Genomic DNA, 15,008 nt, shown 5'->3' on the forward strand with positions numbered 1-15,008 from the left:
TGTTGTTCTGGATTGATTTTCACTTTCGCACCAAAATACGTTCTTCTCTAGGGGACAGAAGTGTCTCCTTCCTGAGTGGTATGATGGCTGCGTGGTCCCATGGTGTTTATACTGTGTAGTATTGTTTGTACAGATTAACGTGGGACCTTCAGGCATTTGTAAATTGCTCTCAAGGATGAACCAGACTTGCGGAGGTCTACAAGTTTTATTTCTGAGGTCTTGGCTGATTTCTTTTGATTTTCCCATGATGTCAAGCAAAGAGGCACTGAGTTTGAAGGTAGGCCTTGAAATACATCCACAGGTACACCTCCAGTTGACTCAAATGATGTCAATTAGCCTATCAGAAGCTTCTAAAGCCATGACATCATTTTCTGGAATTTTCCAAGCTGTTTAAAGGCACAGTCAACTTAGTGTATGTAAACTTCTGACTCACTGGAATTGTGATACAGTGAATTATAAGTGAAATAATCTGTCTGTAAACAATTGTTGGAAAAATAACTTGTGTCATGCACAAAGTAGATGTCCTAACCGACTTGCCAAAACTATAGTTTGTTAACAACACATTTGTGGAGTGGTTGAAAAACAAGTATTAATGACTCCAACCTAAGTGTATGTAATCTTCCGACTTCAACTGTAGATCTTCTGCACAGATTCTGTCAGACCTGGGCACTGACAGTAAATCTCAGTAAGACAAAAATAATGGTGTTCCAAAAAAGGTCCAGTTGCCAGGACCACGAATACAAATTCCATCTAGACACGTTGCCCTAGAGCACACAAAAAACTATACATACCTCTGCCTAAACATCAGCGCCACAGGTAACTTCCACAAGCTGTGAACAATCTAAGAGACAAGGCAAGAAGGGCATTCTATGCCATCAAAAGGAACATAGAATTCGACATACCATTAGGATTTGGCTAAAAATACTTGAATCAGTTATAGAACCCATTGCCCTTTATGGTTGTGAGGTCTGGGGTCCACTCACCAACCAAGAATTCACAAAATGGGACAAACACTAAATGAGGACTCTGTATGCAGAATTCTGCCAAAAATATCCTCCTGTACAACGTAAAACACCAAATAATGCGTGCAGAGCAGAATTAGGCCGATACCCGCTGATGATCAAAATCCAGAAAAGAGACGTTAAATTCTACAACCACCTAAAAGGAAGCGATTCCCAAACCTTCCATAACAAAGCCATCACATACAGAGAGATGAACCTGCAGAAGAGCCCCCTAAGAAAGCTGGTCCTGGGGCTCTGTCCACAAACACAAACATACCCCACAGAGCCCCAGGACAGCAACACAATTAGACCCAACCAAATCATGAGAAAACAAAAAGATGATTGCTTGACACATTGGAAAGAATGTACAGAAAAACTGAGCAAACCAGAATGCTATTTGGCCCCACACAGTCAGTACACAGTAGCAGAATACCTGAACACTGAGACTGATCCAACATTTATGAAATCTTTGACTATGTACAGTGTTATAACGATGTGCAAGTAGTTAAATGTTGTATTTACAAGGGTGTTTGTTCTTCACTGGTTGCCCTTTTCTTGTGGCAATATGTGTCTCTAATATGGTCATACATTTTGGCAGAAGGTTAGGAAGTGCAGCTGTTTCCACCTCATTTTGTGGGCAGTGTGCACATAGCCTGTCTTCTACTGAGAGCCAGGTCTGCCGACAGTGACCTCTCTCTCTCTCTCTCTCTATCTCACTCACTCTCTCTCACTCTCTCTCTCATGTTGTTAGTTGGATACAGTGCTGAATGGTTAAGCGATGATTCCACCTAGTGGTTAAAGTGAGAAATGAACTTACCATAGAGTGGAAATAGTAGTATTACAGACTTGCCTATGGACTCTTTCTCAATTCATCCTTCCTCAATTCCTCCTCGCATCCTCTCCCCCCCCCCCCCCCCTCCTTCTCAAAACACATTGGAGAATAATTTCCTAAGGGAGAGACCTTGGACTTTCTCCTCTAATACGGTTGTGTGTGTGTGTGTGTGTGTGTGTGTGTGTGTGTGTGTTACCTAAGTACTGGTCTCCTGGTCCATTATTAGGAGCAGTGTCTGCTGTCTCTTCTCTCTTGGTGCTGGTCTCACCGTCTCTCAGGGTATCTGCACTGACGTAGATATCCACAATCCTCTCCTCCATCTCACCTCTGTCAAACTTGACCTTCTTGTTCATATCTGGCTCAGCATAGATGACCTTTGTCATCTTTAACAATGACTGGGACTTTCTTTCAATGTAGGTCTACTATACATTAAGCCTCTGCTTCTAGAATTAATGTGGTGGTCTTCCAACATGGCCGCCAGGAGGCGTCATACGTCAACTGCAAGCCCTTTATTTGTTAAGTCACTGCTTCTAGTGATATCTCTGTCTCTGAGTCATCTGTGTGTCTCTGTCTGTGTGACTGCTGTAGGTGTTAACTCTAGGGAAGTATCAACAAAATGACACAGGTAGTTGTGGCTATGCTAATACAAAAAAATAGAACAAGTTTGCATACTTGTGTACGTAGTTGTGTGCATGTGTGTGTGTGAGAGATTGTTACAGTGCTTATTGTTAAACCATTTTCTGCTGCACAATATAAATCATTCCATGTCTCTACATGGTCATCTTGTCCAGAGTATATCTCAACACAGTCCTCCTGCCCAGGGAATGAGACTTGCTATTTGTGATGATGGACAGGACACTATCATACCAGGAAGATATAGATAATAGAGGGGAAGTGGAGAACAAAGTCTAGCTGTTAATATACACTGCTCAAAAAAACAAAGGGAACACTTAAACAACACATCCTAGATCTGAATGAATGAAATAATCTTATTAAATACTTTTTTCTTTACATAGTTGATTGTGCTGACAACAAAATCACACAAAAATTATCAATGGAAATCAAATGTATCAACCCATGGAGGTCTGGATTTGGAGTCACCCTCAAAGTTAAAGTGGAAAACCACACTACAGGCTGATCCAACTTTGATGTAATGTCCTTAAAACAAGTCAAAATGAGGCTCAGTAGTGTGTGTGGCCTCCACGTGCCTGTATGACCTCCCTACAACGCCTGGGCATGCTCCTGATGAGGTGGCGGATGGTCTCCTGAGGGAACTCCTCCCAGACCTGGACTAAAGCATCCGCCAACTCCTGGACAGTCTGTGGTGCAACGTGGCGTTGGTGGATGGAGCGAGACATGATGTCCCAGATGTGCTCAATTGGATTCAGGTCTGGGGAACGGGCGGGCCAGTCCATAGCATCAATGTCTTCATCTTGCAGGAACTGCTGACACACTCCAGCCACATGAGGTCTAGCATTGTCTTGCATTAGGAGGAACCCAGGGCCAACCGCACCAGCATATGGTCTCACAAGGGGTCTGAGGATCTCATCTCGGTACCTAATGGCAGTCAGGCTACCTCTGGTGAGCACATGGAGGGCTGTGCGGCCCCCCAAAGAAATGCCACCCCACACCATGACTGACCCACCGCCAAACCGGTCATGCTGGAGGATGTTGCAGGCAGCAGAACGTTCTCCACTGCGTCTCCAGACTCTGTCACGTCTGTCACATGTGCTCAGTGTGAACCTGCATTCATCTGTGAAGAGCACAGGGCGCCAGTGGCGAATTTGCCAATCTTGGTGTTCTCTGGCAAATGCCAAACATCCTGCACGGTGTTGGGCTGTAAGCACAACCCCCACCTGTGGACGTCGGGCCCTCATACCACCCTCATGGAGTCTGTTTATGACCGTTTGAGCAGACACATGCACATTTGTGGCCTGCTGGAGGTCATTTTGCAGGGCTCTGTCAGTGCTCCTCCTGCTCCTCCTTGCACAAAGGCGGAGGTAGCGGTCCTGCTATTGGGTTGTTGCCCTCCTACAGCCTCCTCCACATCTCCTGATGTACTGGCCTGTCTCCTGGTAGCGCCTCCATGCTCTGGACACTACGCTGACAGACACAGCAAACCTTCTTGCCACAGCTCGCATTGATGTGCCATCCTGGATGAGCTCCACTACCTGAGCCACTTGTGTGGGTTGTAGACTCCGTCTCATGCTACCACTAGAGTGAAAGCACCGCCAGCATTCAAAAGTGACCAAAACATCAGCCAGGAAGCATAGGAACTGAGAAGTGGTATGTGGTCACCATCTGCAGAACCACTTCTTTATTGGGGGTGTCTTGCTAATTGCCTATAATTTCCACCTGTTGTCTATTCCATTTGCACAACAGCATGTGAAATGTATTGTCAATCAGTGTTGCTTCCTAAGTGGACAGTTTGATTTCACAGAAGTGTGATTGACTTGGAGTTACATTGTGTTGTTTAAGTGTTCCCTTTATTTTTTTGAGCAGTGTATATTACATATCATATGTAACAGCCCCAAGATAATTCAGGGAGTTTCCAGAACTCCTCCTTCCTTTCACCTTTCTGCTGATTTGGACCCTCTGTTTACTCCCAAATATACACCAACATGTTCAGGAGATCCAGGACTACAAACATGGGTCATTATAATGTCCATACAATAGATGTGACACTACAAACTGCTCCAAGAGGATATTGAGAGTGGGTAGGCTTAACCAGTGAGGATGAGATGACAACAGAACCCACCAGGGCTCTCCTCTCTCTTGATGAACCTGATTGGTTGAGGAGTTTTTGAGTGACAGCTGGTTGAACCACTTCACTTCCCTCTTTTGGGACCCATATAGGGGAACAACAGTCAAATATGAGCATATGATATTGTGCTTATATGTAACTTAACAACAAAGACTGACTGTCATAGATGATTAAGTAACATCCTTTGATACCCTTTGATATCTCTACTATACTCATATACAGTGTATGTAATGGTGGTTTGGTAGGGTTGAGAATGTTTGCACCAGACCTAAATGGGAGCATGTAAATATATGTAGCAAGTAATAATAATGTATTTGAATTGTAATTGATTAAATGCACTGCATGTAGAGTGTGCAAAAAGTCAAATGTGCTAACGCCATGTTGTATCTAATGATGTGTGAAACATAACCACTGGTACACAGGAAGCTACAAACAGGAAATAAGTAGGACTTTTATTAATATGCTACTACAAACAAATATAACAATAAGTGTTTTTGTAGGTTAGAGAGAGAGAGAGAGAGAGAGAGAGAGAGAGAGAGAGAGAGAGAGAGAGAGAGAGAGAGAGAGAGAGAGAGAGAGAGAGAGAGAGAAAGTTGTGTGCACTGTAGGCTACTGTATGTTGTCATGGTGATGTTAAACCCTTTTCTCACTAATCCAGTTGAGTTTGCTGTCACATGAAATGTCATTCCATGCCTTTAGAGGACGCCAATATTTGTGTATCTCAACACAGTCCTCATCCCCAGTAGGACCTGCATTATCAGGCTGTTTGTCATTCCAGTCCCTACAGGGATAAAAACAGATATCATGGATAATACCCGTACCTACAGTGTTAAATACATTTACATTTTAGTGATTTAGCAGACACTCTTATCCAGAGCGACTTACAGTTAGTGAATGCATACATGTTTTTATTTTATGTTTTTTTTTCATACTGGACCCCCGTGGGAAACGAACCCACATCGCTGCCGGCCAAACCCTCCCCTACCTTGGACGACGCTGGACCAAGTGTGCGCCGCCCATACAGTCAGATATCATGGTTAATACTGTCGTATCGAGTAAATGCTGGCAATTATTGCTGATAAACAAAGGAGTCCGCTCATACTGAACCTTTGATCATGTTTATTCATATCACAAGCTTTCAGCATGAGTTACAGACTTGCAGGGTCTGGAGAGCAGTGTCCTCGAATTCTAATGGCTGCTCTAACCCCCTATGCCCCCAGCATATACTTATAAACAATGTGAAAATATGGGTTGCTCCCTCTGCGGTCCAATCACCGGTCTCCCCTGGGGCGTCACCCCACAAATGCTACTTTTGAACTAAGATAAACATCTTTCTTTCAGTTCCACTTAAAACCATTAACAAAGACATAATCCTAATACACGACAATACCAATACCTACAGGGTTAAATACCATCAGATATCATGGTTGATACCAATACCTACAGGGTTAAAAACAGTCAGATATCATGGTTAATACCAGTACCTAGAGGGTTAAATACAGTCAGATATCATGGTTAATAACAGTACCTACAGGGTTAAAAACAGTCAGATATCATGGTTAATAACAGTACCTACAGGGTTAAATACAGTCAGATATCATGGTTAATACCAGTACATACAGGGTTAAATACCATCAGATATCATGGTTAATACCAGTACCTACAGGGTTAAAAAACAGTCAGACATCACAGTTCGAACATCACAATCCTAAATAATATACAGAAATGTTTAAGCTTAAATTCAACTTTGTTGACTGCTGCCATCGATAACAGTAATCTGTATATATAAAGGTTGAATGAACTGAACATTGGAGCCTCATTGTCACAGTAGTTATAATCTCTTACTCTGTGGTCAGTGTTGTTCCATCCACCCATTTCCAGGTCCCCTCTGTCTCTCTGTCAGTCAGACCAATCCAGACTCTCTTCTTGAGATTGCAGATAAACTCCTGTTGTTGAGAAAGATATATATATATATACATGGAGCTCCAAAGGTATTGACACATTTTTGGTTGTTTTGTCTCTGTACTCCAGCACGTTGGATTTGACATGATAATGACTATGAGGTTAAAGTGCAGGCTGACAGCTTTCATTATAGAGTATTTTCATCCACATCGAGTGAACAGTTTAGAAATGACAGCCCTTTTTTTACATAGTCCCCCCATTTTAGTGGACCAACAGTATTGGGACAAATTCAATTATATGTGTATTAAAGTAGTCAAAGTTTAGTATTTGGTCCCATATTTATAACACGCAATGACCACATCAAGCTTGTGACTCTACAAACTTGTTGAAAGCATTTGCTGTTTGTTTTGGTTGTGTTTCAGATTATTTTGTGCCCAATAGAAATGAATGGTAATAATGTATAGTGTCATTTTGCAGTCACTTTTATTGTAAATAATAATAGAATATGTATCTAAACACTTGTACTTAATGTGGATGCTACCATGATTACAGATAGTGCTGAATGATTTGTGAAAAATGATGAGAGAGAAAGTTAAAGATGCACAAATATCATACCCCCAAGACACGCTAACCTCTCCTGTTACTGTAATGGTGAGAGGTTAGGATGTCTTGAGGGTATGATATTTGTGAGTCTGTAACTTTAATACACATATAAGTGAATTTGTCCCAATACTTTTGGTCCCCTAAAATGGGGGACTATGTGCTAAAAGTGCTGTCATTTCTAAAAGGTTCACTTGATATGGATGAAAAAACGCTAAAATTACTTCTGACAGCCTGCACTTTAACCTCATAGTCATTGTATCATTTCAAATCCAAAGTGCTGGAGTACAGAGTCAAAACAACCACAAATGTGTCACCCCCCCCCCCCCCCCCCCTCACTCTTTCGCTCTCTCTCTCTCACACACACACACCTGTTCTTCTTTGCTGTTTATTATCACCAGGTCTGCTCCTCTCTTCAGACAGTCCTGTCTACTCTCCTCCCAGGTTTTCTCCTCAGTAGAGAGGAAGTAACAACTGCAGTCAAACTTCTTCCATCCATCAAAACAACAGGTTTTCTCTGTTTGATGACACAACACAACACTGATACAATATGATACAAAACAATACAATAAACATCACATTTTATTTTCCATGATTTACTGGACTAGATCTCAATGAACAAATTGACTTTACAATGAAGAAAGGTATGAAAACCAGCTCACTGACCACAAAGCAAATTCTGAAGGCTTTCTCTCTCAGCAGTCAAGTTGTTGTAGCTGGTCTGTAGCTGGTCTCTCTCTTCAGTCAGGTTGTTGTAGCTGGTCTGTAGCTGGTCTCTCTCTTTAGTCAGGTTGTTTTATCTGGTCTGTAGCTGGTCTCTCTCTTTAGTCAGGTTGTTGTATCTGGTCTGTAGCTGGATCAAGTTTTTCCTTTTATCCTCAGAATCTTTGATGGCTCTGTTATCTACAAAGTATAAACACATAGTTACTAGGTAAAACACCAGGTAAATAGGCCTAGTAACCAGCACTTCTTACAAGTAGGTGATAAGCTATGAACTTTGACACAAACTCACAGTAGACAGACAGGCCTATGATCCCAGCCAGTAGAACACACAGCAGCCCCAGACACACTGCAGCAACTAGGAAGGGTCTCTTCCCTGAGCTACCAGGCTCTGTGGATACATACAAGAAAATATTATGTTTTATGTGTGTGTGTGTGTGTGTGTGTGTGTGTGTGTCTGTGTGTGTGTGTGTTACCTGAGTGCTGGTCTCCTGGTCCATTATTAGGAGCAGTGTCTGCTGTCTCTTCTCTCTTGGTGCTGGTCTCACCGTCTCTCAGGGTGTCTGCACTGATGTAGATATCCACAATCCTCTCCTCCATCTCACCTCTGTCAAACTTGACCTTATTGGTCATATCTGTCTCAGCATAGATGGCCTCAGACATCTCCAACAACTGTTTGTGTTTTCAGTCTATTCTCAGTTTCTGGTCCTAACGTTACCCCTGTGTCTGTCTCTGTGCCTGTTTCTGCTCTGGCCTTTCACCAATTAACTAAATTCAGTTTGACTCTGATGATGTGTGAAACATAACTACTGGTACACAGGAAACTACAAACAGGAAATAAGTAGGACTTACATTCACATGATACTAAAAATAAATACTACGTTTGTGTGCATGCATGTGTGTATGTGGGTTTGATAGAGAGAGAATTATTTAACTAACATTTTCAGTGTCTCTGTGCGTCTCCCAAAAGGTTGTAATGCTTTTGGATCAAGAAACGGACAGAGTCCCGGTCTGCATAGTCAGGCCTTTATTCATTGAGAATTCTGCCACAAAATGGTCGTACAATATTTTTAGACGCACACGTCATACGAAAATCACACCCCTCTGTAGACGGGCTGTAGTTTTCCACTTTAAAACTGCTCTCCTGACCATCAGTTCACACACACACACACATACACACACACACACACACATACATACACACACATACACACATACATACACACATAAACACACATTTTCTTATCATAGTCTACTCCTTGCATTCCTCAGTTATCGCCGTTCTCACAATATTCTGCACCATGTTTAACAGTTCTCCTTCTTCTTCGCCATCCGGTCTAACTCCTACTCACATTGCTAAATAGTAACACAATGTCATAGTCTTTACTGGTCCTACACTCACACATTACCAGGTAGTAGATTCTAACACATCTCACACAGTTTCGGAGTGTAATAATTAGTCACTACTAAGAAAGTACTAATCATACTTAAAACAAGAACATTTCACAACTATATTTAAGGGTGGAACATTTAGTCATTACTTTTAACCTGTACATATTTTAATTTCTATATCACAAATCCAGTTGAGTTTGCTGTCACATGACATGTCATTCCAGGCCTCCAGAGGACTCTGATCTTTGTGTATCTCAGCACAGTCCTCCTCCCCAGTAGGACCTGCATTATCAGGCTGTTGGTCATACCAGTACCTACAAGGTTAAAAACAGTCAGATATCATGGTTAACACCAGCACCTACAGATATCCACAATCCCCTCCTCCATCTCCAACTTGACCTTGTTGTTCATATCTGGCTCAACATAGATGACCTTTGACATCTTTAACAATGCCTGGGTCTTTCTTTCTATGTAGGTCTACTATACATTAAGTCTCTGCTTCTAGAATTAATGTGGTGGTCTTCCAACATGGCCGCCAGGAGGCGTTGTACGTCAACTGCAAGCCCTCTATACGTTAAGTCTCTGCTTCTAGTGATATCTCTGTCTATGAGTCATCTGTGTGTCTCTGTCTGTGTGACTGCTGTAGGTGTTAACTCTAGGGAAGTATCAACATAATGACACAGGTAATTGTGGCTATGCTAATACAAAAAATAGAACAAGTTTGCATACTTGTGTACGTACTTATGTGCATGTGTGCGTGTGAGAGATTGTTAGAGTGCTTATTGTAAAACCATTTTCTGCGGCACAATATAAATCATTCCATGTCTAAACATGGTAATCTTGTCAAGAGCATATCTCAACACAGTCCTCCTGCCCAGGGAATGAGACTTGCTATTTGTGATGATGGACAGGACACTATCATACCAGGAAGATATAGATAATAGAGGGGAAGTGGAGAACAAAGTCTAGCTGTTAACATATATTAAATATAATATGTAACAGCCCCAAGATAATTCAGAGAGTTTCCAGAACTCCCCCTTCCTTTCACCTTTCTACTGATTTGGACCCTCTGTTTACTCCCCAGATAGTTTACTCTCCTCTCTCTTGATGAACCTGATTGGTGGAGGAGTTTTTGAGTGACAGCTGGTTGAACCACTTCACTTCCTTCTTTTGGGACCCATATAGGGGAACAACAATCAAATATGATGATATTGTGCTTATATGTAACTTGACAACAAAGACTGACTGTCAAAAATGATTAAGTAACATCCTTTGATACCCTTTGATATCTCTACTACACTCATATACAGTGTATGTAATGGTGGTTTGGTAGGGTTGAGAATGTTTGCACCAGACCTAAATGGGAGCATGTAAATATATGTAGCAAGTAAGAATAATGTATTTGAATTGTAATTGATGAAATGCACTGCATGTAGAGTGTGCAAAAAGTCAAATTTATTAACGTCATGTTGTATCTGATGATGTGTGAAACATAACTACTGGTACACAGGAAGATACAAGCAGGAAATAAGTAGGACTTGTATTAATATGATACTACAAACAAATAAACAACAATAAGTGGTTTGTAGGTTTGAGAGAGAGAGAGAGAGAGAGAGAGAGAGAGAGAGAGAGAGAGAGAGAGAGAGAGAGAGAGAGAGAGAGAGAGAGAGAGAGAGAGAGAGAGAGAGACACAGAGAGAGAGAAGTTGTGTGCACTGTAGGCTACTGTACGTGTTACAGTATGTTGTCATGGTGATGTTAAACCACTTTCTCACAAATCCAGTTGAGTTTGCTGTCAAATGACATGTCATTCCATGCCTTTAGAAGATGCTGATCTTTGTATATCTCAGCACAGTTGTCATCCCCAGTAGGACCTGTATTATCAGGCTGTTTGTCATACCAGTACCTACAGGGTTAAAAACAGTCAGATATCATGGTTAATACCAGTACCTACAGGGTTAAAAACCGTTAGACATCATGGTTAATACCAGGACCTACAGGATTAAAAGCAGTCAGATATCATGGTTAATACCAGGACCTACAGGGTTAAATACAGTCAGATATCATGGTTAATACCAGGACCTACAGGGTTAAAAACAGTCAGATGTCATGGTTAATACCAGTACCTACAGGGTTAAAAACCGTCAGATATCATGGTTAATACCAGGACCTACAGGGTTAAAAACAGTCAGATATCATGGTTAATACCAGTACCTACAGGGTTAAAAACCGTCAGATATCATGGTTAATACCAGGACCTACAGGGTTAAATACAGTCAGATATCATGGTTAATACAAAGACCTACAGGGTTAAAAACAGTCAGATGTCATTTAATACAAGTACCTACAGGGTTAAATACCGTCAGATATCATGGTTAATACCAGTACCTACAGGGTTAAAAACCATCAGATATCCTGGTTAATACCAGTACCTACAGGGTTAAATACCGTCATATATCATGGTTAATACCAGTACCTACAGGGTTAAAAACAGTCAGATATCATGGTTAATACCAGCACCTACAGGGTTAAATACCATCAGATATCATGGTTAATACCAGTACCTACAGGGTTAAAAACCATCAGATATCCTGGTTAATACCTGTACCTACAGTGTTAAATACCGTCAGATATCATGGTTAATACCAGTACCTACAGGGTTAAAAACAGTCAGATATCATGGTTAATACCAGCACCTACAGGGTTAAATACCATCAGATATCATGGTTAATACCAGTACCTACAGGGTTAAAAACCATCAGATATCCTGGTTAATACCAGTACCTACAGGGTTAAATACCGTCAGATATCATGGTTAATACCAGTACCTACAGGGTTAAAACCGTCAGATATCCTGGTTAATACCAATACCTACAGGGTTAACAACATTTCGATATCAAGGTTAATACCAGTATGACAGGGTTAACAACAGTCAGAAATCACAGAACATTACAATCTTAAATAATATACAGGAATGTTTCATCTTAAAGTTAACTTTGTTTACTGCTATCATCAATAACAATAACATGTATAGAAACATTTTGAATGGAGTCTTATACACAGATTAGTTATCATCTCTCACCCTGTGGACAGTGGTCTGCCGTCCACCCATTTCCAGGTCCCCTCCTGAACAGAGTCAGTCAGACCAATCCAGACTCTCTTCTGGAGGTTGAACAGAAATGTCTGTTGTTAAGAAAGATAAATATATATATACTACCAGCCAAAAGTTTTAGAACACCTTCTCATTTAAGGCTTTTTCTTTATTTTTACTATTTTTTACATTACAGAATAGTCGTGAAGACATCAAAACTATGAAATAACACATATGGAATCTTGCAGTAACCAAAGAAGTGTTAAACAAAACAAACTATATTTAATATTTGAGATTCTTCAAATAGCCACCTTTTGCCTTGATGACAGCTTTGCACACTCTTGGCCTATTAACAGACGTCAGTTCAACGTCTGTTTTTGATTTACATTTGGTTGAGTTGGGTGAAAACATATGAAATACCCTTACGTTGATTACTTTTAGCAAATCCAAAAGTTGATTCAACATCATCACAGTGATTCTTTGGGTTTGAAATCACATGGAAACAATGTTGATTCAACCAGTTTTTGCCCAGTGGAAAGCTATTACAAAATGTAGTCCAGAAAAAAAACACCATGTAGAAATATGTTTAACCATTCAGTAAAGAATGAATAATGCAAATCTTGGCGATATGAATAAATAGTTGATCTGATGTGGCTCCACCCGGTCCCTCTCTGTTCTCTGTCTGTGGCCCACAGATGGTGGCAGGATGCTTCAAGGCTCCATCCACCAATAGGAAGGAGACTTGGGTTGCATCCAAAATGGCATCCTATTCTCTATATAGTAAACTACAAAGGGAAACAGGGTGTCATTTGTGATGAAGGCTTGTAGACAGACAGTTTGTTGTAACGTCCTGTTCATCTTTAAACATTCTATTCCGTGCTTCATTTCTTCCTCTTTTCTGATGCTGTGTTGTTTGTTTATTAATTTGGGTTGAGTGTGTGTGTGTGTGTGTGTGTGTGTGTGTGTGTGTGTGTGTGTGTGTGTGTGTGTGTGTGTGTGTTCATGTGTGCCCTCTCAGTGCTTTTCTGCCTTCTGTCTCTGTCTAACACTGTTTAAAGTATCCAATCACATTCAATCAGGAAGCTGGTAGACTCAGAGGACATTGTTCCTTTATTACTACATCTGGGCATTTGTTCTTCTTCTTCTTAAACTAATTAATGCTAATAAGTAATAATACATAATATTATATACATGGCAAATTACATGTCATGTTGCCAAGAAACAATGAATACAAGCATTTGACAGACTACAACATGTTTCCATACATACTGTCCTCTAAATCTTAACATAACTATAATAGTTTTCTCTTTATGTTCTCTCTCGCCATCATTACCTTAGTTTTCTTCTTCCTTTGCTGTGGCTCAATCTGACACTGAGACCTAGATTAAATCCGTAGAGGAGAAGATCTGCGCTGTAGCGCTATTGAAATGTAAAGTTAATTTTCAACTAAGCTGACATATGCAGAGTTTACCGTGAATGCAGTCTCCGCAAAGGTGGGAACATTGCCTTTGAATTTCAATTCCACTATAGCGCTGATCTTCTGCGCTGCAGACTGAATCTAGTACCTACAGTGTGGGCGTGTGTGAGAATGAAGGAGGAAGTTGTGTGCACTGATGGCTGCTTTATGTGTTACATTATGTTGTCACGGTGATGTTAAACCACATGTATCTTGTCTGTAGCTGGTCTCTCTCTGCAGTTGAGTTCTTTGAGGCCAATGTGTGCATGTATGCGCGCGCACGTGTTTTGTCTTGTGCGTGCGTGTGTGTGCATGGACATTTCTGTGTGTGTGTGCATGTGAGAGAGACTGTGTGGCTGTTTCCTGAGTACTGGTCTCCTGGTCCATTATTAGGAGCAGTGTCTGCTGTCTCTTCTCTCTTGGTGCTGGTCTCACCGTCTCTCAGGGTGTCTGCACCGACGTAGATATCCACAATCCTCTCCTCCATCTCACCTCTGTCAAACCTTTTGGTCATATCTGGCTCAACATCGATGGCCTCAGATTTCTCCAACAACGTAATGTGTTTTCTGTCTAACAGGTCTGTGTTAAGTCTACCCAGGTTCTTGTGATATCGTTACCTCTGCCCTGTGTCTGTTCCTGTCCCTTGTTGTAAGTGACACCGTTTTAACAGATGAGAAACTGTCAAATCAACACATCACTGGCCACCACGTGACTCCCCCCACTTTAGCTTCAAATGGAAACATGTTTGTTTCCCACCGTGCACATTGTTTTAAACATACACTATATATACAAAAGTATGTGGACACCCCTTCAAATTAGTGGATTTTCATATTTCAGCCACACCCGTTGCTGAAAGGTGTATAAAATCGAGCACACAGCCATGCAATCTCCATAGACAAACATTGGCAGTAGAATGGCCTTACTCAAGAGCTCAGTGACTTTTAACGTGGCACTGTCATAGGATGCCACCTTTCCAACAAGTCAGTTTGTGAAATTTCTGCACTGCTAGAGCTGCCCCGGTCAACTGTAAGTGCTGTTATTGTGAAGTGGAAACGTCTAGGAGCAACAACGGCTCAGCCGTGAAGTGGTAGGCCACGCAAGCTCACAGGACCGCCGAGTGTCGAATCGCATAGCGCGTAACAATTGTCTGTCCTCAGTTGCAACACTCACTAACGAGTTCCAAACTGCCTCTAGAAGCAACGTCAGCACAATAACTGTTTGTCGGGAGCTTCATGAACAGGGTTTTCATGG

The 15,008-nt window shown here is 41.4% G+C and overlaps 1 pseudogene across 1 annotated transcript in view; it reads right to left on the reverse strand.

The window, feature by feature from the left end:
• Positions 1-15,008, reverse strand: part of LOC311116276 — a 55,754-nt pseudogene that overhangs the window by 24,248 nt on the left and 16,498 nt on the right. The window contains exons 12-15 of the transcript in view: positions 9,395-9,525; positions 8,368-8,454; positions 8,112-8,210; positions 7,766-8,002 (exon numbers count right to left, since the gene is read on the reverse strand). The product of the transcript in view is annotated as an uncharacterized misc_RNA (transcript). The remainder of the gene's footprint in view (positions 1-7,765; positions 8,003-8,111; positions 8,211-8,367; positions 8,455-9,394; positions 9,526-15,008) is intronic.

This window comes from Coregonus lavaretus, assembly GCF_964263955.1.
Source record: "Coregonus lavaretus genome assembly, contig: HAP1_SCAFFOLD_2460, whole genome shotgun sequence".
In the NCBI taxonomy this organism is placed as follows: Eukaryota; Metazoa; Chordata; class Actinopteri; order Salmoniformes; family Salmonidae; genus Coregonus; species Coregonus lavaretus.